The sequence below is a fragment of the Lithobates pipiens genome, unplaced genomic scaffold, assembly GCF_037356315.1.
Source record: "Lithobates pipiens isolate NorthernLeopardFrog02 unplaced genomic scaffold, aLitPip1_a1.2 Scaffold_18, whole genome shotgun sequence".
Lineage (NCBI taxonomy): Eukaryota > Metazoa > Chordata > Amphibia > Anura > Ranidae > Lithobates > Lithobates pipiens.
Window position 1 is genome coordinate 242186902 of NW_027507758.1, and position 24932 is coordinate 242211833.

The window sequence follows — 24932 nt, forward strand, 5'->3', positions numbered from 1 at the left end:
ACAAATTTCAAGGGTCAATACAATATCCTTTCCTCTAGGTCCATACCGGGGCCTGTTCTGGCACTCCTCTGCTACATGTAAAAATCATCATTTTTTTGCTATAAAATTACTCAGAACCCCCAAACAATATATATATATATATATATATATATATATATATATATATATATATATATATATTTTTTATATATACATATATATATATATATATATATATATATATATATATATATATATGTGTGTGTTTTTTCAGCAGACACCCTAGGAAATAAAATGGCTGTCATTATAACTTTTTATGTTGCACGGTATGTGCGCAATTATTTTTCAAACGTGTTTTTTTTGGAAATACATTTTTTTTATGAATTAAAAAATAACATCAGTAGAGTTAACCTTTTTTTGTATAATGTGAAAGATGTTACACCGAGTAAATAGATACCCAACATGTCACGCTTTAAAATTGCGCACACTCATGGAATGGCGCCAAACTTCGGTACTTAAAAATCTCCATTCATTTTTTTATTTTTTAATCTCCATTCATTTTTTTTATAAGTTACCAGTTTAGAGTTACAGAGAAGGTCCTGTGATAGAATTGTTGCTCTCGCTCTAACACATGTGGCGATATCTCACATGTGCGGTTTGAATTGCTTTTACATATGAGGGTGGGACTTACATGTGCGTTTGCTTCTGTGGGCCAACCCCTCAGGAATGGGCGCCCTTAAAAAAAAATTATTATTGTTTATTTAACTTTATTTTTTTTATTTTTACACTTTATCTTAAAAAAATAAATAAAATTTGAACACTTTTATTCCTATTACAAGGAATGTAAACATCCCTTGTAATAGGAATAGTGCTTGACAGGTCCTCTTTATGGAGAGATATGGGGTCTATAAGACCCCACGTCTCTCCTCCAGGCTGGAAAGCATGAGACAAAAAATAGAAACAAAATTAACTATCCAATGCTTTTCAGCCGCGATCGTAGCTTCGTTTACAACCGCCGCCTGGACATGACCTCATAACGTCGTGCCCAGGCCTCCGGCAATCATAGAGATAACCATCTGGTCACCAGAAATCTCTATACTCGTCATCTGGTAGTGGCGGATACTTTCTCCGGGTCCCCCCAATGGCACAGGAGAGCTGGAGAAGCACCAGAGTCAGGAATGAACAGTAGTAGTATTCTCATACAGTAGCTGATCATGCTTCTGGGCTTCAGCCATCAATCAAATCTCTGTCCCTAAAGTTTAGTAGCTGAACTGGTGCCAGGGGTACCTAGAGCCAGTGGAAATTCTGTGCACCCTCTCAACAATATAGTCTCATGACAGATTTTGGAGATTAGGAAGCTGTTTTAAAGATATCTCTGCAAACACCATAGGTTGTAAGCCTGATCCCGGCCCCTTACTATGGGATCATCTGTCAGCCAATGACAACTGATTACATCATGTAAACAGTGGTAATCTGTATTTTTTTTCCCCCTCACGCTGACAATAAAAAGTTTATTACTGGCTTCTGAATAAATGATGTATTTATATAGCGCACAAGGTGAATTGAATCGCCTCAAGGCGCTGTGAAGAGCTTGGTTGTCCAACATCTAGAAGAGGAAGGTCTTGAGTTTTTTCCTAAAGACCAGGTGGTTTCCTTCCAGGCAGATGTTGGTTGGTAGAGTGTTCCATAACCGAGATCCTTGGACAGTGAATCTCTGATCCCCCTTCAATTTGTACTGGGATTTGGGCATGAGGAGGAGGTTTTTGTTAGCTGATCGAAGACTGCGGCTTGGTGTGTAATGATTTATTTTCTCAATTAGGTATTGAGAAGCGTCTCTATGCATGCATTTGTGGGTGAGGCAGAGGGTCTTGAATGTGATCCGGTTCTTTACGGTTAGCCAATGTAGGCTCCTCAGGGAAGGAGAGATTGATTCCCAGGTTTTTTTTCCTGTTATCAGCCTTGCCGCAGTGTTTTGGATAAGTTGTAATCGCGCAAGTTGATATTGTGGTAATCCTATGTAAAGCCAGTTTGCATAGTCCAGTCATGAATTAATGACTGTTCCAACTACCACTGCTTTGTCATTCTTTGGGATAAAAGGGATGAGTCTGCGTAGCAGGCATAGTAGATGGTGAGAACCACTGACTACTGCTCCTATTTGTGCATCCATTGACATTTGTGAGTCCAAAATGACCCCGAGACTCTTGGCCTTTGTCTTTGGGGAAATGGTCTGCCCCAAGATGGCGGGTGGTGTCCAGGAGGTTTTGGTTAAGGAATTATGGTTTGGGTGAAGGATAAGAAGCTCTGTCTTTGATTCGTTGAGTTTGAGGGAGTTGGTGGTCATCCAGTCTTCTATTAGATTAAGGCATTTTCTAGTTGTTGGTGGTGATCTTTGTCCAGTGATACGGAAATAAAGTTGCGTGTCGTCAGCGTACGAGTGCAAGCAGAAGTCTGAACATCTGACAATTTGGAAGAGTGGACGGATGTAAATGTTGAAGAGGACTGGTGACAAGGGTGATCCTTGAGGAACTCCGCAAGCGACTGCCCGGGGTTCAGAGAAGAATTCTCCTAGTTTCACTGTCTGTGATTGATTTCCTAGGAAGGACGTGAACCGTTGGAGATCTGAGCCTGTGACTCCTGCTACTTCTGCAAGGCGGACGAGTAGAGTAGTGTGGTCTACTGTATCAAATGCTGCGCTGAGGTCTAACAGTATCAGGAGACATGACTCTCCGTAATCCGCTGCATCGAGGGCGTCGTCCCATATCTTGAGGAGGGCTGTTTCTGTTTCATGGGCCGGACGGAAGCCTGATTGCAGCGGGTCCAGGAGTTTGTGTGTATCCAGGTGGAGTTGTAACTGTTGTACTACAGCTTTCTCCATGATCTTGGAAATGGTGTTAAGGCTTGTAATTAGCCTACGGTTGTTTGGGTCCTGAGGGTCGAGGTTAGGTTTCTTTAGCAGGGGTTTGATGATGCCTTGTTTGAAGGTGCCAGGAATGATCCCTTCTTGGAATGATCGGTTTATGAGGTACGTTATAGCGCGAGTCACGATGTCGGAACATTCTTTCAGTAGTTTTGTGGGGATGATGTCAATTGGTGATGTACTATCACTAAGTTTATTGATGATGATTTTAGAGGTGTCTGCTGTAATTGGGTTGAGTAGAAACTTTGGCGGTTGTGGGATGTTGGTGTAGACGTCATTTTTTTGTTTTTGATAGCTGAGGTTTTCTGTTCTCTTCTGAAAAATTGTTTTCCTGATGGTTTCGACTTTATCGATTGCAGTAATCCTGGGTTTCGTTTGCTGGGGGCTCTAGGCATACCGGGTTCATTGATTGAGTGACTATTTTAAACAGTTCCCAAGGGCGGTTTAAGGTCGTTGAAATTGTATATGAGAAATGATCCGTTTTAGCTTTAAAGATTGCTTTATGAGTCCTTTGTAGTTTGAGTGGTTTTCCTCGGTGGGATTTCTTCTCCAAGTTCTTTCAGCTCTTCTGCGTTCTTGCTTTAGTAGAGAGAGGGAGCCATTAAACCACCCCGAGTTTTTTTTCCTGATGAGAGTCCTCCGTTTTGGGGCTACTGAGTCTGCCGATTGTAGTAATGCCTTGTTCAGGGAGTTGAGTGTTTGCTCCGCAGAGTAGCTTAAGTTCATTGTAGTTATCTTATTGGATAAAGTGGTTTTGAAGGATTCGGAGTACAGCTTTTTCTGCGATCTGGTCCAATACGTTGTTGCAGGTTTCCGTTTTTCGTGGGTGATGTTGGAGGAGATTTTGAATTCGATGGCGTGGTGGTCCATCCATGGCAAGGTCATGTTGTCGAGTATGTTGATGTCAATGTTTTGATGAGGTCCAGGGTGTGTCCTGACCCATATGTGGGAGTCTTTATCAGTTGCTGGAAACCCAGTTCTTCCAGCTTATTGATGCAGACGGTCGCAATGGAATCTTGGGGCTTGTTTGCCCAGAGGTTAAAATCTCCAAGTGCCAGGAATTTTTATAATTTTAGGGTGTGTATTGCAATGAACTCTGTGAGGGGTGAAAGAAGTTTGGACTTAGGTCCCAGCGGTCTGTAGCATAGTAGAATATGAGTGGTGTCATGGGATGTTGATTGAAGATGTAGCGTCAAGGTCTCCATAAAAGGCACTGGGTTCTGTGAAGAAGGTTTGGTGAGCACCAGGTGAGATTTAAAGATCACTGCTAGGCCTCCTCCTTTTTTCCCTATCCGGTGTTCGGATAGGATCCTGTAGTTCTTCGGCACCAATTGGGTGAGGATGGTTTTGCAGTCAGGGGTTAGCCAGCTTTCGGTGATGAAGAGGCAATCTAAGTTGTTCTTGGTGATGAAGTCATGTACTTCCAGTCTGTGTTTGACTGCGGACCTGCCGTTAATCAAGGCGCATGCTAATTGTTGTGGTTGAGTAGATATCTTCCTGTGTTTGATGGTTGCTTGTTGTCCGGTGTTTAGTAGTTGTTCTTTTTGAAGGATTTTTTATATGGAAGATGGCAATGTTGTGTTATGCCGCGTACACACGAGCGGACTGTATGGCGTACTTAGTTCGTCATACAATCCGACGGACAGTCCGTCGTACTTTCGACTGAATGGACTTGACCACACACGGATGCACAAACAGTCCATCGAAAGCTTGCGCGATGACGTGTACAGCACGTACGACGGGACTAGAAATAGGAAGTCCAAGACACAGCAAAGCACCCTTCCGCCGTCTAAATCCTTTCTGGGCATGCGCCATTCTTAGTCCGTCGAACTAGCATACTGACGAGCGGATTGTCCGCTGAAACCAAAGTACGACGGACAGAATTTCGAAAAATCCGAAATTCTTAGTAAGCCGGACTGCACGCTGAAAAAGTCCGCTGAAGCCCACACACGAGCGGATTGTCCGCTGAAATGTGTTTCGACGGACTAAGTACGCCATACAGTCCGCTCGTGTGTACGCGGCATTAGTATTCCTTAGTCTGTGGAGAACTTTTGCTGAGTATTTGAAGTGGCACATGGTCCGTGGATGAGGTTGATAGTGCTGGGGGGCCTAAGACGATGAACCTGATCAGGGTTATAACCTGAGGATGGCTAGGTATCAGACTTGCCGCTGTGCTATGGCTATTAGTAAGCGCACAAGTTGAGCTTGGGACGCCTTGGGACATTAGTTCCTCGCACAGAGAGCAATGGGTGCCTCATCTGTGTCCACCAGTACCACCTGCCAGTGCTATCTTTCAGTACCCACCAGTTTCCACAGTGCCACCTACCTTTGCCCACCATTGCCACCTATCAATGCCCATCAGTGCCACCTATCAGTGCCCATCAGTGCCACCTTATCAGTGCCCATCAGCACCCATCAGTGCAGCCTCATCAGCGCACATCAATGAAGGAGAAAAATTACCTGTTTTCAACATTTATAACAAACTATACCACTATTGGGTTTTTTTTTTCAAATTTTTCAGTATATTTTTATTTTAACAAAAAATAAAAAACCCAGCAGTGATGATTAAATAACATCAAAAGAAAGCTCTATTTGTGTGAAAAAAATGATAAAAATTTCATTTTGGTACAGCATTATATGAGCGCGCAATTGTCATTCAAAATGTGAGTCTGCCGAAAGCTAAAAATTGGTCTGGGCAGGAAGGGGGTTTAAGTGCCCAGTAAGCAAGTGGTTAAAGAGGACAGATTTACTGAGAAGGATGGCAGTTAAAATTGTGAATCAGGATGAAATGAGCAGGATTGCAGGAGCAGCTACTGGGCACATCTGCCTGCACTCCCATCACAGCCTCACCCTCTGAAATATATGTGTCACATTGTAATTTGAAAATGCATAGTTTTACATTAGGGAAACGCTTTTTGACAGGATTCTGCTTAGTAACCAAAGCTATTCAAATACTTTGTGCAGCCATAGTAACTGTGCACATTATCTTTTTAACTGCTTGCCGACCGCCTCACACCGATATACGCCGGCAGAAGGGCTCGTATAGGCAGAATCATGTACCTGTATGTTGCCCTTTAAGATACGGCCAGCGGGCTCATCCACGGAAAGCTCCATGAGTCAGGTCGCGGGTCCCGCAGACTCGATCGCTGCGGGGATACCCGTGATCACCTCAAGGGGAGGAAGAACGGGGAAATGCTAATGTAAACAAGCATCTCCCCATTCTGCCTAATGACAGTGTCACTGATCTCTGCTCCCTGTGATCAGAGCAGAGATCAGTGACATGTTACACACAGCCACGCCCCTCACAGTTATAAACACGCCCCAGGACACACTTAACCCCTACACTGCCACCTAGTGGATAATCCCTTCACTGTCAGTGTCTTTTACACAGGAATTAGTGCATTTGTATAGCACTGATTGCTGTATAAATGACAATGGTCCCAAAAATGTGTCAAAAATGTCCGATGTGTCCGCCATAATGTCGCAGTCACGATAAAAATCGCTGATCGCTGCCATTTAAAAAAAATTATTAATAAAAATGCCATAAAACTATCCCGTATTTTGTAAACTCTATAACTTTTGCGCAAACCAATCAATAATCGCTTATTGCGATTTTATTACCAAAAATATGTAGAAGAATACGTATTGGCCTAAACTGAGGAAAAACATTTTTTTTATATATTTTTGGGGGATATTTATATAGCAAAATTATTATTTTTTTCAAAATTGTCGCTCTTTTTTTGTTTATATCGCAAAAAGTAAAAACCGCAGGGGTGATCAAATACTACCAAAATAAATCTCTATTTGTGGGAAAAAAAGGACGTCAATTTTGTTTGGGAGCTATGTCGCACAACTGCGCAATTGTCAGTTAAAGAGACGCAGTGCCGAATCGCAAAAAGTGCTCTGGTCAGGAAGGGGCTAAAATTTTCCGGGGCTGAAGTGGTTAAACTTACGAAGGTCTTCTTTATAAACACATGCTGTTTTCAGAAATGTATTTTTATTAGACTCTTGTTTATCATCAGGCAATTATTTTGGCTTTGTGTAGTGTGGGGAAGAGTTGCAATTTTTTGCCTAGGCTTTATTTCTGTTTGTGATCCCATTGGGGTAATATTTCCTTACTTACCATTTCTGTAGTTGCATATAAGAAATGGGATACAGGCATCACTTGGACAGGGAGACATAGACGGCATTAAAACATTTTGAGAGGGTCTAACCATGGGCGTCCGCAGGTAGGGGCAAAGGGGGTTAAGTGCCCCCCCTGGAATCAGGGATCAGATCTTAAATTCAGCACAGTTGCATTGCTATCGGGGTGCAGGCAGCCTGCACCCGGGTGCCATCTGCCAGTGGGCTAACACCATCAAAGTGCTGTCAAGCCCCCCCATCAGTATAGTGTGACTTTGGGCTCTTTTCCCTGCTCAGTCCAGCAGAGAACTAGGCTTCACTGTGACAGGAGAAAGGCGAACTGTGGACTATCAAATGTTTCCCACACTGCCCCCCCCCTTTCTCCTGTCAGGGCTCTCACCAGGTTCCCCGCACAGCTTCCTGCCTGCTCCGATACTTCCCTATTTTCCATAACTGAGGGCCAATCAAAGGAGACTAGGAGAGGAGAGCATCATGGGACATGTAGTCCCAAAGATTGGCGGGCCCATTTTTCACAGGGAAGAGGCTACAGCTCGATCAAGAGAGAGATTGGGAGACTACAGCCTGGAAAAAAAGCTTAAGGAGAAAGCGCTACAGGACAAAGAATGAGAGAGTGAGCGATCATCCAGCTGGAGGGATCACTGCTGTAGTTTCGCAGGGTCTGGTAAGAGGGCCTGTTGGCCATTATCCATTACTTATCCTACGGACTGTACTACATCTGCAGTCTCTGACCATGATAATGTGATCATGACATTGTCGAAAAGGGGCGGTGCATGGGTGACCCTAAAATGATGCCCCGAAAAAAGTTATGTGGACACCCATGGGTCTAACCCTTCTTCGCTTTACTAAAGATGTGTTTATATCCTGTTAGACAAATTTGCCATCCTTTTCCTGTACTGACAGAAATCAGGGGAAATCTTTCAAGTAGGGCACATGCATAAATAAAAACCTGAAAGAACTTCTACTACTTTCTCTCCATATCCAAAATGAAATAACTTTTGTCTAGAGTTAGGCTTTAAAGATTTAGCTTTAGACTTGTAAACCTAAAACAATGTGTTTACATAGAATATAAAATATATTTAAAAAAAACTAGGATGAAACATTTTTGCTTTTTGATGTTAAACATATGATTGCTTAAAATTATTTATATAATATTATGACGAAATGCATATCTAAAATTAATAAAATCAATTCTGACAATCTTCTAAGAGTAATAGTGCAAAGCCAAAAATATTTCAATCCTGCCAGCAGCTACAACTTTTTCAAGATGAAGTATGACATTCACTTAATAAAACAAGGGTAAAGCAGAATGGAACTGATATAAGAAACGAATCCAATTTCAGTTAGCATTAAGATTGTTGAAAAGTGGTATTTCAGTGTGAATGCCATTCTTCCTCCATGCTTTATGTGTTGTATTTTCAGGATGGTGAACCTAATAGCCTAGAAGAAGCAGATAGGAACTACTTAGAATTCTTTTGATGTAAGGACTTGGATAGATGAACATACCAAGCATTTGCAGCCTTATCAGAGGTTAAGTTAAAAAAAATGAAATCATACAAAATGGTTTTCTTTGAATGTCATGATAGTCATAAACCAGCTTTCAACTCAGAGTAGTTATTATCTGTTCATTCTCTTTGAACCCTCTATGGCTTTTAGTACCTTTTGAATTCCTTGTCATATACTATTTACTTTTGCTATTGACAGTCTAGTTTTGTGATAGCTGCCTCTCCGGCATACATTATATAAGCACTATTGAATAACATAAAAACAACTACCGGTATATATGAATACCAAAAAACATGCACTTAAGAATTTTAATTTTTGTTTCACATATATTGTTTGCAAAATTGTCTATAAACATAAAAAAGCTCTCAATGTTATCTGTGAAGCACTGGGAACAATGAATAATGGCAGGTCTGTTTTGATCCAACCAAACTGGACTAGCCTGATAGCCCAAATAAGCACTTTGGCTGTCTGGTAGCTCATCTAGGAATAGGTATGCTTTGTATGGGGACTTATAGAACACTGTTGTCATCATAAGGCCCTATATACAGAGACTTTTTGAGGCTGTGTACAAGGAGCCACAGATGGCGCATACAGCTAGCCATAGAAATACATGGCTGTATGGGGTCATACTCAGGTAAACTCTGATGCTTTTCTGTATTAGTGTAAAGATGCACATGCACGTATGATGTATTCTTCTGACTTCTTCTGTAGGTTTTCTGCATTTGGACAATATTTCATATGCACATACACATGGTTACACTGATGCAAGTAAGCATGGACATGGCCCGAGTATGGGCACTTACAGCTATCTACTTCTATGCAATGAAACCAAGGGTAATCCTGCTTGAATACAGCACTTAATATACCATGAAACAGTCTTACAAAATCAAGCATAAAGTGAAAATAAACTGCAAATGAAACAGTGTCTTCTGTGTTCAATTCCACACTCAGTCCTTCTCTAACACACGGTCGGAGATTCCGACAACCAAATCCGTCGGAGTTATTCCGACGGATTAATTCCGGAAGTGGTGTTGCATACACACGGTAAGACCAAGTTGTCGGAAAATCCGATTGTACATAACGTGATTACATTATTTCGTTGCGACGGGACGCCGTTCAGGCTAGTAGCCAATAGCTTTGGTCTAGGAATTTGATCTGAGCATGCGTGGCATTTTGTCCGTCGGAGTAGGCTACACATGATCGGAGTATGTCCGATCGGAGCATTTTGTCTGAAAATTTTACCGGCAAGTTGGTAAAGTTGGTCTGTCGGATATTCAGACGGAAACAGTCTGATGCAGACCACACACAGTCTGAATATCCGACAAAACGGTCCGATAGGAAAGATTCCGTCTGAATCTCCGACCGTGTGTACAAGGGCTTAGACTTAAAAATGAAACCATTCTGTGAATACTTTTATCAGCTCAATGTGAATCACCAACTCCACCACCTGTAGTTGGACACACACACACCCAGCAATTTAATTTGGACAAAAACAGCTTGATATACCACATAAGTCTGCTCCAGATCCTCCAGCCTTGGCTCTCCTCTTTGTCTTTCACAGAATTCATTCTGGATCAGGTGCAGCACTTCCATTAAGGGCACACAGGCACGGTCCCCTCCATCCTTCCCCCCATCCATGTGTCCGGCCCCTTTCAGGATGCCGGATGTATGAATTCCAATGCAGGGTGGGTGTTTTTTTGAAGCACCTTTTAGAGCCAGAGGCTCTAATAGACTTCAAAATAGGGTGGGCTTCGGGTACAGAAAATGTGCTCGGAGCCCACCCAGGTGTGTTACAACAGCAATATTCGCTATTTTAACAATGATCCTCCTCCCGGCCAATCAGGAAACGGGTTATGAGACCCGTCATCCATTTGGCTGAAAGGACAGGCAGTCCTATTGGATGCCTAGGAGGAGTGTCGGAGCCACACCTTGGAAGCCGCCGAGGGAGTAATGGACATGGACCCGCTGCCCGCCACCTGCTACCTGCCTCAATGTGGTAAGTGCCGGACCGACCAGCAAACAGCAGGGGTGGTGCTGCAAGCCGCTCGGGGAGCATGTTTGTTGCCGCAGCCCCCAAAAGAAAACACCAACCACCACGGCTCTGAAAGATTATGTACACAGATGCCAAAAGACAATAAAATGCCACATAGCATAATACTGTAAAAATAGTCAAATACCTTTATTTAAAATACACTCACATTAAACTAGTTAAAAACTCTGCCATCAGAACAGCAATCCACAGTGCATATCCCTTTTCAGTAGCGCTCGGCTCTTGGTCTTACTACAGGTGGGTGTTATATATGTTTATACTCCACCTACTCTACTGACACACACGTGAACTGGCTCAGCTCTGGGCTGACATTTTGAGGTTTCATTCAAGCTTCATTTGTGGTTTATTTTCACTGGGACAATGAAAGAAGTAAAAGTTTCATTGTTTTTTTATGTTTGATTTTGTAACACTGTTTACTGGTATATTAAGTACTGTCTTCAAGTGGGATTAGCCTTATATATTTTTATTTTATTAATTGATTTTGTTTTTGGGTTTAATCTGTTGGGTATATTTGTAGCATGGAGATGGTATTTCGCATATATTTACCTTAATGGTCAGCTGTACACACCATCTACAAAAGATGATCAGGCGCCTGCTGGAGAGGGCAACAATGGGAAGATAGCAAAAATAGTGTCAGTCCTGGATCATAGCCGCTAGGAAATTACTCCTGGGGGAAAGTAACATGAAGGTGAATAGCAAAGCAATCCCTAAAAACACTTAGAACCAGTGTATAATGTATTAATAATTTAAAACTATGCAATTGTACAGTATAGCCTGATCAAATACCAACTTAAAAGCCACCCATGATCGTCCTGACATGGGAGAAGAGACACATCTGCTGTTTGTAGTAATTACAAACAGCGATGTCTCCTCCCCCAGTCAGTCCCATCCCCCCACAAAGACACAATCACGAGGGAACACATTTAACCCCTTGATCGCCCTCTAGTGTTAACCCCTTCCCTGCCAGTGACATTTACACAGTAATCAGTGCATTTTTATAGCACTGATCATTGTATAAATGTCAATGGTCCCAAAAATGTGTCAAAAGTGTCCAATCTGTCCGCTGCAATGTCACAGTACCGCTAAAAATCACAGATCACTTCCATTGCTAGTGAAAAAAATGCCATAAATCTTTCCCATAGTTTGACGACGCTATAACTTTTGTGCAAACCAATCAATATACTTATTGCAATTTTTTTTTTTTTTTTTTAACCAAAAATATGTAGAAGAATACATATTGGCCTAAACTAATGAAGTAATTTTAACATTTAACATTTTTGGGGATATTTATTATAGCAAAGAGTAAAAAAATATATATATTTTTTTAAAGTTATCACTATTTTTCTGTTTATAGAGCAAAAAATAAAAAAACGCAGAGGTGATCAAATACCACCAAAAGAAAGCTCTATTTGTAGGAAAAAAGGATGTCAATTTTGTTTGGCTACAACGTTGCACAACTGTGCAATTGTCAACTATGCAGTGCCTTATCTTAAAAAATGGCCTGGTCATTAAGGGGGCAAATCTTCTGGTCTGTAAGTGGTTAAACTTGCTCAGTGAAGAGGCTGATGTAAGGAGCCGTGCACGGCTGCAATGGAACCAAGACCGTAGGAGGCTGAGACAAGCCTCCATATTATGGGAAGAAGGGTATACCAACACCCAACCAACAGATTGGCATGTGGACAAGACATAAAACACACTGGTCTCAAACCCAAATCCTCCTTTCTTCCAACTAACTCCAAAGGCCCATACATTGAAACATTCTCCCAAGCATTGTACCAAGAGTTTATACCGATCTGTTAAGAAAACAAGAGCCTAAGGCTCGGTTCACACAGGGGCGACTCAGATCCGACTTCAGGTCGCCCCTAGTCGCCTCAGGTCGGACAACATTTAAAAATCAATGTAAGTGAATGAGAGCCGTCTTAATGAACGCTACTGAACTCGTTCCGACTTCAGAAAAGGTTCCTGTACTACTTCAATCTGACTTGTAGGGCGACTGGTACCCATTGATTTCAATAGAGGTCGCCTCCAAGTCGGATCTCCGTCTATACGGAGGCGACTCTGACACAATTATCAGCTCTCAAGAGGGAACTCCACGCCAAATTTATGAAAAAAATTTGGCGTGGGTTCCCCCTCCGAGAGCATACCAGGCCCTTAGGTCTGGTATGGATTCTAAGGGGAACCCCCTACGCTGAAAAAACTGCGTGGGGTCCCCCCCAGATCCATACCAGACCCCTATCCGAGCACGCTACCCGGCCGGCCAGGAAAGGGGTGGGGACGAGCGAGCGCCCCCCCCTCCTGAGCCGTACCAGGGACAAGGTGCTTTGGGGTGGGGGAGCCCCCACCCCAAAGCACCTTGTCCCCATGTTGATGAGGACAAGGGCCTCTTCCCGACAACCCTGGTCGTTGGTTGTCGGGGTCTGCGGGCGGGGGGCTTATCGGAATCCGGGAGCCCCCTTTAATAAGGGGGCCCCTGTATACCGGCCCCCCCACCCTATGTGAATGAGTATGGGGTACAATGTACCTGGTCACATGGTGACCCCGCCCCCTTACGATGTCACAGTCCCAGCATCCTCCAGGACTGTGGCATCGTAAGGGGTGGGGTCACCATGTGACATCAACCGGTGACCCCGCCCCTTGTCCCTATATAAGTCGCCACGCACTGCGTCCCTGGCATTGCGGCCAGAGAGAGCGTCGAGTCAACATCTCCAGAAGAAGAAGAACGGAAGGCGGCAGCGGCGGCGACAGAAGACCGGGCCACCGCTAGTAAAAGAGCTGGAAGAAGAAGCGGTGGCCCGGCAAGAAGAACCGAAGAGGGGGACAAGACCCCCGAAGTCGGAAGAAGAGGGCGGTGGCGAAGAAGAAAGCCGGGCTCCTCCGCTAGCATAAGAGCTAGCAAAAGAGCAGAAGATAGCGGAGGAGTCCGGCGAGAAGACCCCCGAAGATGGAAGACCCCGGAGCTGTGCAATAAACTATTTTTTAACCCTGTGTTGTGTTTTATTTTTACTTTTTTCCACAGGTGAATGGGTAGGGGTACATTGTACCCCATACTCATTCACATAGGGTGGGGGGCCGGTATCCGGGGGCCCCCTTATTAAAGGGGGTTCCCGGATTCCGATAAGCCCCCCCGCCCACAGACCCCGACAACCAACGGCCAGGGTTGTCGGGAAGAGGCCCTTGTCCTCATCAACATGGGGACAAGGTGCTTTGGGGTGGGGGGGCCGCGTGCCCCCCCTTCCCCAAGGCACCCCCCCATGTTGAGGGCGCGTGGCCTGGTATGGCTCAGGAGGGGGGCGCTCGCTCATCTCCACCCCTAGCGTGCTCGGATAAGGGTCTGGTATTGATCTGGGGTGGACCCCACGCCATTTTTTCGGCGTAGGGGGTTTCCCTTAGAATCCATACCAGACCTGAGGGCCTGGTATGCTCTCGGAGGGCGAACCCACACCAATTTTTTTCATAAATTTGGCGTGGAGTTCCTCCTTCAAAGCTCATTCTCTGATTGGCCACGGCAAAAGTCGCCTGGCCTGGGGCGACTTCAAAGTCGTGTTGTAAGTCGCCCCAGGTCGTGTCTAAGTCGTGTTCAAGTCGTCTCCAAGTTGCCTCACAAAGTCGTCCTGGAAGTCGTGTCGCCCCTGTGTGAACCGAGCCTTACAATACTTCCTTTACAAGTGTCCGCTGTCGGGTAATTGCCAGCTCTCATCTCTCTCCACAGTTATCCAGCTGTTGATGAACCTGCTCATCAGTCCTGCCTACTTAAGCAGTCCAGTCCAGGGCAGCTCTGCCTTTGCCTTGGTCACATCACAAGAAACTATCTCCTGCATTCCTGTTTAAAGACTTGCGTTGCTGACATCTCTTCTGGCTCCAGATCCTGCTTGCTGTTCCACTACTTTGATCCCTGACTTCTGCTTGGCTGATTATCCATTCCAGTTACTGAACTTTGGCTATGTTTTGACTATTTTGTTCTTTTTACTTTTATTATTAAACTAGTGTGATTTAACTGTACTTCTGTCTCAGTCTGATTTCATGGTTTCTGACAACAAGGACCTTACAGTCAATTCATTACAGGCCCATTTTTTGATTGAAGGGACCGAATTTTTCTTGCAACACTACTTGACCTTTTTAGATCAATTTTTTCTTCAGCTCCAAGGCACTGCCCCTTGTTATACCAACATCACAATGGGATACTGGGAGGAATTTTCTATTTGGAACCACAATCACATTGTGTACTATGGTAGGTATATTTATGATGTCCTTATAATCTGGAATGGCACAGTTGAAGAATTTTCCCCCTTTTGTGTCCCATTGTAATAGCAATAACCTTGGATTGAAGTTTACCGATGTCATAGATCTGGATTAACTTATTTTCTTGGATCTTGAACTATCACATGAAAAAGGTGATATCATTTCCCCAACTACTGTAAACCAACCAGTGGAAATTCTTATTTACATTAGTCAAGTTATCATCATCCCTCTTGGTGTAAAAAGAGGGGAGGTCAGTTTCGGAGGTTATGCTGAAAAAAGCAGTGCAATGAAAAGCAAAGTCGGATTCTGGTTAAGTTCTTGGAAAAGGGTTTTTCTCAACCTTTATTGAATGAAGCAATCCAGAATCATGCTTCTCCTTCATCTTTCTTTTTTTTTAAAAAAGGTAATGGTAAATATAAAAAAAATCACATAGGCCATCTGCAAACACTGGAATATTTTACAGGTGGATCCAATATTAACTGATAAAATGTCCAGTGCTCAGGGAGTTACATTTAGAAGAGCTAAAACTCTTAAGTACCATCGCTCCCAGTAAATTGAAATATTGTCCAAAAGTACACAACACAGACATCCGCTCTTATTTTGACCACAGAACTGTGATATTTTATTGTCATAAGAGGTTGTCTAACCTGCCAGTTTATCTCCCTTGGTAAATCAAGTTTCTCTTAAAAACATGGCCAAATGTTCACAATCAGGCAATTTATCACTTGTGATATAGTTACTCCGGTGTCCATGTAACCTACTATATGTTGGCCACACCATATGCACATTGCGTAAATGTTTTGGTGAACATAGGAGGTTTTATTTAAAGGAGGATGTGATTAGCCTAGTGTTCCGCGACACTTTTGCAATATTATAACATGGACATGAAGTGCCGTGAGGTCATAGCGATTGAATAAATTGCAGACGTTAACAGACAACGAGAAGTTTGCCTTGCTTTGCAGAAAGGAGGCATTCTGAATTTTTTATTTAAATACTTTGTCCCCAAATGGGTTAAATGTGGAGCTAGAGACTAATATCCTAATATAATCAATCTCTGCACAATAATAATTTTTAGCAATTATATGGTAATTAGCATACACAGAGTCTTGTAATGTGTCATTCATAACGATTATTGATGTTACGTCAAAATGCCTATGCTGTCGTTTCTTGGTTTGAGCAGGACTTATATAGAAGGTTAACATCCAATGACCTCATGATTTTTTTTCTGCTGGAAAAGTTTTTTCTTTAAACAAAGAAAAAAAAGTATGTATGTGTATAAAAAAATCTCCATTATAACTTTAGCTTTTAATATCATTTTTATATTTTTTTAAATTTTTATTTCTGTTTGTATCCATTTACAACTAATTCTTTTAATTTTAAAACAGTTTGCTTTTTTAAAATACAATTGATAATGTTTAATTTCATATGTTGTATAGTAATAATTATGCACTGAGCCGCAACTATTAGAGTTAAAATTGTTTCCATAGGGAAGTGTCAGAGATGTGTCCACGTCAGTCCTGACCCCTCCGGTTGACACTCCGGGAATATGGCTTTTAATTTAACATAAGTCCTGTTATGTTATCATAGTGACAGGACCATGAAACCAGCTTGCTCTCCAAGTACCCATCTCACCAGTCTCTTCCACCTTGAGTCATCTCAATACAGTGAGCACGGCTCCTCACATCAGCCCTTCCACTGGCGATGTCTGATCCCATGGCTTAAGTCAGCTGCCTTATACCAGTATTGAGGCTTGTCAGCATTGAGAAACATCTTTGACTTTCCCAGAGGCATGCAAGTAAGCAGGTTTAAACACCGATGATGGTGTGTACATGCTTGGTACTTGTTTGGGTCAAGCTTTTTATCTTATCCTAGTTGATACAATAAATGTTATATTTACATGTTCTTTTTTTTTTTGTTTCAGATATTTTATTGGTAAGAAAAAAAAAGGCATAGTTACAGTAGACATGCGACATGTACACATATCAGTTCATATTATACAACCTACAACTCAGCATCCACAGAAAAATTTAACACTTCAACTCTAGGTTGTGGATAATACATGGAACCAAACAAAGAAAAAAGAAAAAACATTCATCCGTTGACCAATACATGTAACAAATTTCCGTACCCAATAGATGAATACGGGAGACCGCCAGTGGTATACACTACTCTAGAATATGTATGGTAGGTATGTGAGTGCCAACCTCGAACCCTAGGGAGCAACCGATAAAGTCTAAGCTCTACATCAGTAGCGATTGAGGTGATAACGGGTTGCGTTCTCTTTGAGACCGGAGAGTCGTAGGGAAATTGGACCCATATACTTGCTGGGTGTAAGGGGGCAGGGGGGATAAGTGAGTAATGAGTGTAGCTTAGGTGCGTGGGGGGCATGGAATTCCTGCCGGCATTTATGTAGCTAATAGGGTAGGCTGAACCTGATTATATGGCGTATGATTATATGGCGTATGATGTATTGGTATTACGGAGTCGAACAGTAGTATACACGGGATCAACAGACGATGGCCATAATGGTGAGAGGCAACGGGGGGGGGGGGGGGCAGGAGCAGGGAAGGGGATTGAAAAGGGGATGGTCCAATAGGGGGATGGTGGGGAGGAGTCTCTGGCTTCCCCCCGTTGGGTCAGGGGAAGAAATGTGTTGGTAAATAATCTGTACTCTTTACTAAGAACTAGTCGCCATCTGTATTATATATTCCTGGGATGTTTGATAATGTATCCAGCAGGCCCACTTCCCGCTGTATTTCGTTGGGGTATCTCGAGAGGTGTGTATGAGTTTCTCCATTTCAGAAACTTTCTGTAGTCTGAGGAATCATTCTTTTATGGTGGGGATACAGGTGGATTGCCAATGAATGGGGATGCATTGCTTAGCCGCATTAATCATGTGCATCAGAAGCGATTTGTGGTAGTTATTATGTGGGAGAGTGGAATGATGTAGGAGGAATTGAGCTGCAGTAAACTCGTGTATGAGGTGACTTTTTCTGTAATGCGATGGACCTCCTTCCAGTACCTCTGGAGCAATGGGCAAGACCACCATATATGAAGTAGAGTGCCCCTGTCTTGATGGCATCTCCAACAGGCCTCGGAGATGCAGGGCTTGAACTTATGTAACACTACCGGGGTGTGGTACCATCTAGCTTGAATTTTAAAACCGTTTTCCTGAGTAGTCACATTGGTGGACCCTTTATGTATGTTTAGATGTATCTGCTCCCACTGTTCCTCCGTGAGTGGGGTGGTTAAGTCTCTGTCCCATTTCCTGCAGGCTGGCGTGTCGTTTGCCTTGAGGTCCCCAAAAAGTAGATTGTGTGTGTAGGAAATGATGTGCGATTGGGGGGATGTTTTGTTACAAAGCGATTCAAAGGGGGAAAGGAGTCGAGAGCAACTGGATCTTTTATCTAGAACTTGTAGATATGAAGCCAGCATGATATACGACCAGGGGGGAATAGGGGGTCTTTCTGTCTGGGACGCAATCTGGGCTCTAGTTTGTAATTTCCCTCGAGGAAAGAATTGGTGAGCTCTAATGTGGTCTGAGGGCCAATAGTCTTTAAGGTAGTCGGGTTGCATACTCGGGGGGAAGTCGGGATTGAGCTTTAGTGGTGTCAGGGGACCTGGAGAGGATGAGATTTGTGTGTATTTGCAGATGTGGGAGAAGCATCGAAGAGTAGGGCCTATTAAGGGGTGGAGACGTAAATCTGTCGGAATAAATCAGGGGGGGATCCAAGGGGAGGATGATAAAGACAGGTTGGTGAAAGAGGCTTCTAGGGATACCCAGTCTTTGCGAGTGTCGTGTACATTCCAGTCTACAACTCTGGTGAGATTTGCCGCGGTATAATATTTCTGGAGATTTGGTAATCCGATCCCACCCAAATGTTTCGGGTGAGTTAATTTGTCATAGCTTATTCGGTGTTTGCGATTATTCCATAAAAATTTAGAGCAAAGTCGTCTGTAGCTGTTAAAAAAGGAAATAGGGATTTGGATGGGAATCGTTTGGAGAAGATAAAGCATTCTTGGAAGAACATTCATTTTCAAAATGGCGGCTCTACCGAACCATGAGAATAAGGACTTGTCCCAGTTTTTGAGGTCCTTAGTCAACTGGTTCAGGAGGGGGAGAAAGTTTTTAGTATATAGGTCTGAAAGTTTAGAGGGAATTTGAATGCCCAGATATGTGATGGAGTCACTTTTCCATTGAAAGGGGAAGGTCATTTTGCATTGGTCGACTATTGCTTGAGGAAGAGAAATATTAAGGGCAAAAGACTTTGACAGATTTATTTTGAGGTTCGACAAGTGTTGAAATTGTTTAAATTCTGCAAGCACTACTGGTAAGGTGGTCAGTGGATTGGAAAGGAATAATAGGATGTCATCCGCAAATGCGGCGTATTTGTATTCTTTATGGGGTGAGTGGATGCCTCGAATGTCTGGGTTTGTTCTTAATTTACGTAGGAAAGGCTCAAGCGTCAATACAAATAGAATGGGTGATAAGGGGCATCCCTGTCTCGTTCCGTTTCAGATGGGAAAGGCGTCCGACAGAGTGTGGTTGACCCTAACCCTCGTGGTCGGGTTACCGTATAAGGACATGATGAGGGTGAGCAAGTAGGGGCCAATACCAATTGCTTGAAGTACCGCTTTCATGTAATTCCAGGACACTCTGTCGAACGCCTTTTCCGCATCCAGGGACAGAAAAAATCCTTTTTGGTTTGTTTTAGACATAAGATGGTGAAGGTTTATGGCCTTGATGGAGTTGTCTCTGGTCTCGCGACCAGGGATGAATCCCGTCTGGTCTAAAGAGACGAGAGATGGGAGCAATGGGAGTAACCTGTTAGCTATAATTTTAGAGAAGAGTTTTATATCCGAATTAAGAAGTGTGATAGGTCTGTAGTTGCTGGGTTGGGATGGGTCTTTATCTGCTTTGGGTATGACTACGATATGGGCTTCGAGCATCCTCTGTGAGATGGGAGAGGAGGAGGAAATAGAGTTAAAAGCTTTCAGAAAGGGGGAGCGTAAAGAGTCGGAGAACGTTTTATAATAGACTGCTGGCAAGCCGTCAGGGCCCAGGCTTTTGCCGGGCTTCATGTGTTTAAGCGCTAGGTTCCATTCTAAGGGGGAGATAGGGGAGTCCAGGCTCTCTGCTACTTCAGGTGAGATCCTATCTGGGGCAAGCTGAGTTAGGAAAGAGGTGATGTCGTTGTCTCTTGTAAGCTGGTCATAATTAGTGTGGGCAGAACTATTAAGGTCATATAGTGAGGAGTAATACTTCTCAAACTCTTTTGCGATGTCCTTATTTGTCAGAATATTATGGCCCGTGGAAGTGCGCAAGCGATGAACCGTGTTGTTGGTTCTTTGCTTGCGGAGGGCTTGTGCGAGAAGACGACCACTTTTATTCCCGTGCTCATAGAAGAGCCTTTGGGATAAGATGTAATTCTTTTTTAGGTTAAGATTTAGGGTCTCGTTAATTAGAACTCGAGTTTCAGTCAGTTCTGCAAGGGTTTGTTGTGCTAGTGTGAGTTTGTGAAGTGCTTCTAATTTCCTGAGTCTGGCAAACAAGTCTGCCAGTTTAGCTTTCCTGCCTTTCCTGAGCGCGGCTGAGATAGATATAATTTTGCCTCGTATGACACATTTGTGTGCTTCCCACTGAGTCATGGGGGATGTTTCTGTGGAGTCATTGTCTAAAAAGTAGTCCGATAGACATTTTCCTAAGTCACTTTCAATAGTCTTGTCCGTCAGGATGGTGGGGTCCATTTTCCAGATATAAGTTCGGTCAGTAGTTTCAGGGAAAGTGAGCGTCAGGGAGATGGGGTGATGGTCGGAGAGGGACATTGGTTCTATGGTAGCGGTCAGTAAATTTGATAAGTCCTGTTGTGCTAAGTAGAAATAGTCAATACGAGAATATTTGTTGTGGGGGATAGAGTAGTGGGTGAAGTCCTTGTCCTTGGGGTGCAACATACGCCACGTTTCATGTAGGGAAAGCTCTTGGAGACATTGCTTAATTTGTCTTATTGCCCTGTAGGTAAGGTGTGACTTGCCTGATGAGGTATCTTGTATAGGGTCAAGGGGTAGATTGAAGTCTCCCCCTAGTATCAATATTCCCTCCTGGAAGGAGGATAGTTGTTGAGTTACTGCTCGAAAGAAGGGGACCTGGGACGAATTGGGGCCGTATATATTGGCCAGGGTAATGGGTCTGTTTTGGAATGTTCCCTTGAGGAAGACATATCTCCCTTGTTCATCTAGGAGGGTATCTGTAATTTGGATAGACGTGTTTTTGGAGAGGAGTATTGAAACTCCTTTGGATTTGGTGATAGATTTTGGCATGGTATTAGTACGAAAATGGGTCTCTTGGAGGAAGAGCACATCAGCTTTGAAGTGTCTAGCGTAAGATAGCAGTCGGGAGAGCTTTTCTGGGATGTTTAGACCTCTTACGTTCAGGGAGAGGACTTTGAGTGTGAGATAATTTGAATTAGCTTGGTTACGAGGCATGACACCTGGTTAGTTGGGCAGTGAGGGAGTGAGAAAAAAAAGAAGTGGTGGGGGGGGGGGGGGAAGCCAGAGACCAAAAAGGCGTGAGGGGAGCGCTGAGTGGGGGCAGGGAGGGGGGTGGGGAGGGGGAGTTGTTATCTGTAACGGGAAGGGGTATAGGGACAAGGAGGGACTGTTGGTCTAGTCAAATGTAGATCGGGATGCTATAAATCCCTGAGGGGAGGGTGAAGTGTGGATCGGTTGACGAGATTGACCTGCAACCTACGTCTCGTAGGGGAATTAACCGGATGTGGTCAGTCGGGACTACCAGAGCCTGCTGTGTGTGAGGAGAAGGGCTGGGTACAGACCGAGAGGGGGGCTCAGTGTCCTGTCGAGGCAGCAGAGCTTTAAGATCAGGCGATGATGCGAGTAGGCAAATACCCAAGGGGGTCCTAGGCTACCCCGGGGATTCACCCAATGTCAGCTACTCAGATAATAACCATGGCAAGGCGATGTTAACAACAAGTTAATTGCCGCCCAGGTATCGCGAGCTCGTTTGTGGACATCTGATGTTGGCCCAGGGGCTCTTAGAGGGAGGGGGTAATAATCTTTTGATTAGGAGACGCTCAGCAAGCGTCTATGGATGTTAAAGGTCAGTGAGACCTGGACCGAAAAAGGCTTGGTGGTGGAGGATTGAAGTTGTACAGTCAGCCTTGGCCTCCCAAAAAAAAAATGGTAAGAAAAAACCCGTTGAAAACCCAGGGTGGATGAAGCCTGTGGGATGGGTAAGAAAAAATAAACTTTTAAACTATTGTCTCCCATCTGATAAACATGTATATTTAAACAATGAACACAACTTCAAACAGATAAAACAGAGAAATATAAAAAAGAACACGTTTCCCCGCAAGTCACTGCATTACACATTACTATTTCCCTCCTTACCCCTTTAGTACATGAAGCCGTAGCCTTTATGAGCATTTATCCCCATACCTGTGTAAAACGAACCAAGTCATTATAAGTCCCTGCTCTGAGGCGCAAGGAAGCTGTGCTTGGGTCAGAGATCTATGGACTTATTTTGGGAATACCCTCACCCCAAGGGGGGGAGGGGAGGGGCTTAGCCCAGTTACTAATTAAGGAGCCCGAAGCGGCATATGGATAAAATAGCCGACAGGAAGCCCTACCCCACACACAGCCCCCTCAATATAGGTATCGTAACAGTATCCCCAGTTTAACTTGCAATGCCCTAAAAGGTGACTGGTGTAATGAGGGGGCAGAAAGAAATCATATCTAGGTGAGTCTTGATAAAGCCCAAAGAGTTTCTGTGGGGGAAAGAGCAAAGAGCGAAGTAGAGAGGGGAATAGGCAGATAAGGAGCAAAACTCGGGAAAAAGGAAAAATGAAGGAAAATAAATAAATAAATAAAAAAAGGGGGGGGGAGGGGGGAAAATGAAAGGGAAAGAGAAGATGAAACCCAAAGTTCTAAGCAAATACCAGTTCAGATGAGATTGGCAACAGGATATAGTCCTTGAGACAAGCTGGCAAGATCAGTGCTCATTCAAAGTGCGACAGCGCTGAAAGCTCAAAATTGGTCTGGGCGGGAAGGTGTTTAAGTGCCCGGTATTGAAGTGGTTAAATATACATGGTTATATATGATTGCATAAGGATACATGGTTACATAAAGATATTTGATCGCATAAGGTTACATGATGGCATAAAGTTACATGGTTGCATAAAGATACATGATTGCATAGATGCATTTTTATACATGTCTGTATAGATAAGTGTTGCGTAAGGTTGCATAAACACGTTTCATAAATGCATGCTTGCTTATTGCGAAAATGTTTGTTTCCATGGGCACATGTTGCAAGAATGCATGTGTACAGTGCACTCTTTCATATTTTGTCTAAATGCATAGTTGCATAATCACATGCTTCCATAAGCGCATGCTTCCATAGGTATATTTTTCCTAATCACACGTTGGCATGTTTTCATTTGTAATGCATACATATGTTTATTTACATTAAGCTGTATACATATGTACTTGTTTTCCTGGGACTACATACATATGTGCTTATTTGCATAGGACTACATGTATAAGGGCTTTTTTGCCTGGGTGCTTGTTTGCTTGGGGGTACATGCTTGTATACTTTTTGACCTTGTTCTGCTTACATAAATGCATGAATGCCAAGAATACTTGTATACTTGCATACCTAAGGGGTTGCATAGAGGTAAACCAACATTTGTTTTTAGGCCTGCATCCTTGGAGGACTGTATATTAGGTTGGATAATATAGTTGCTGCATTATTTACCTGTTATACCAGCTAAATGGTTCCAGGAAAGAGAGGTAGTTGGGGGAAACAGGGGCACGGCTCTCAGGTTCTGGGATCTGGCAGTGTCCACATCTTCTTATGGACAGTGGTGTCAGGTGCATCTGAGCCATTGTGGTGTGTGGTATGCAGAGTTTCCTGTCACATTCATTTTTTGTCAGACTGAAGCCACATCACCATGATCATGCCTGATCTTGGTTGATCGAAGCCTATGCAGAATCAAGCCTGGATAGTCTATAGACAGGAGACTGCTGGGGAATACTGGGTGAGGGAAGCATCTGAGGCTGCTGGGTTTTGAGAGTATCTCAGGCAAGAAAATCTTAGGGCAGTTTCTGAGGTGGTTTGTACCATCTTTAGCCAGAAGAAACCTGATGGGTTAAATGCACCTCTTAGGACTGTCTGGGTCTGTTAGAGTCGTCAGTCTTTTGCCTTGCAATTGCTCTTGGAGCAAAAGTTTTGGGCTCATTATTGTGAGACAATTAAATGGTAGCAGTTCCAAAGTCAAATAGGGACATTAGGTTTATCTTAAGATCTCAAGCCGCTGAACATCCTTCTGTTATAGATAGGCTATACTGTTGATGATGTGATGACCTCTCTGCAAGAGGTAGATTTTGGGGTCCAAAATCATCTGTAAATGCACATCTTCATGTGCAGGTTTGTTTCCAAGCTCATAAAAAATTTCTGTAAATTGCAGTGGAAAGTAGTTTTTTTGTGAATCTTCCCTTTGGGTTGGCCACAGCTCCGGAGGGTTCTCAAAGCGTCTAGCCCCAGTGCTCGGCTTGCTGAAGACACCTCAATAATCTTTGCTCAGGAAGCAGTCAATTCCAGGGGTTCTTTTGATACATTTCTACAGGAGGAAGCTGTGTTTAGGTCAAAGCATGTTCTCTACATACAGCCCTACTCCAGGTCTTGGTAGACATTGATTGTCTGGAACTTGAAGATCCAGGTATTGCATTGCCAGAAGGCTTTGTCTCTCAGGGTGTTGTAGAGCAAAAATTGGTGCTTGATATTCTTCCTTTTCAGGAATTTGGAAAATAATAACCACTGATGCCAGTCTCTCTAAGTTGACTTAAGGATGTCTACAGTTCAGGGGGCTTGGTCTCCACAGGAGAGAATACTATCCAATAGCTTGGAATTTTTGGCCAGTATGCCTTGCTCTCGATTATAGGACAAGCCTGTCGTAGGTTTAATCTGGAAATGCCTCTGCAGGCATATATATATATATATATATATATATATCTATATATATATATATATATATATATATATCTATATATATATATATATATCAACCACCAGGGCGGCACCAGAGG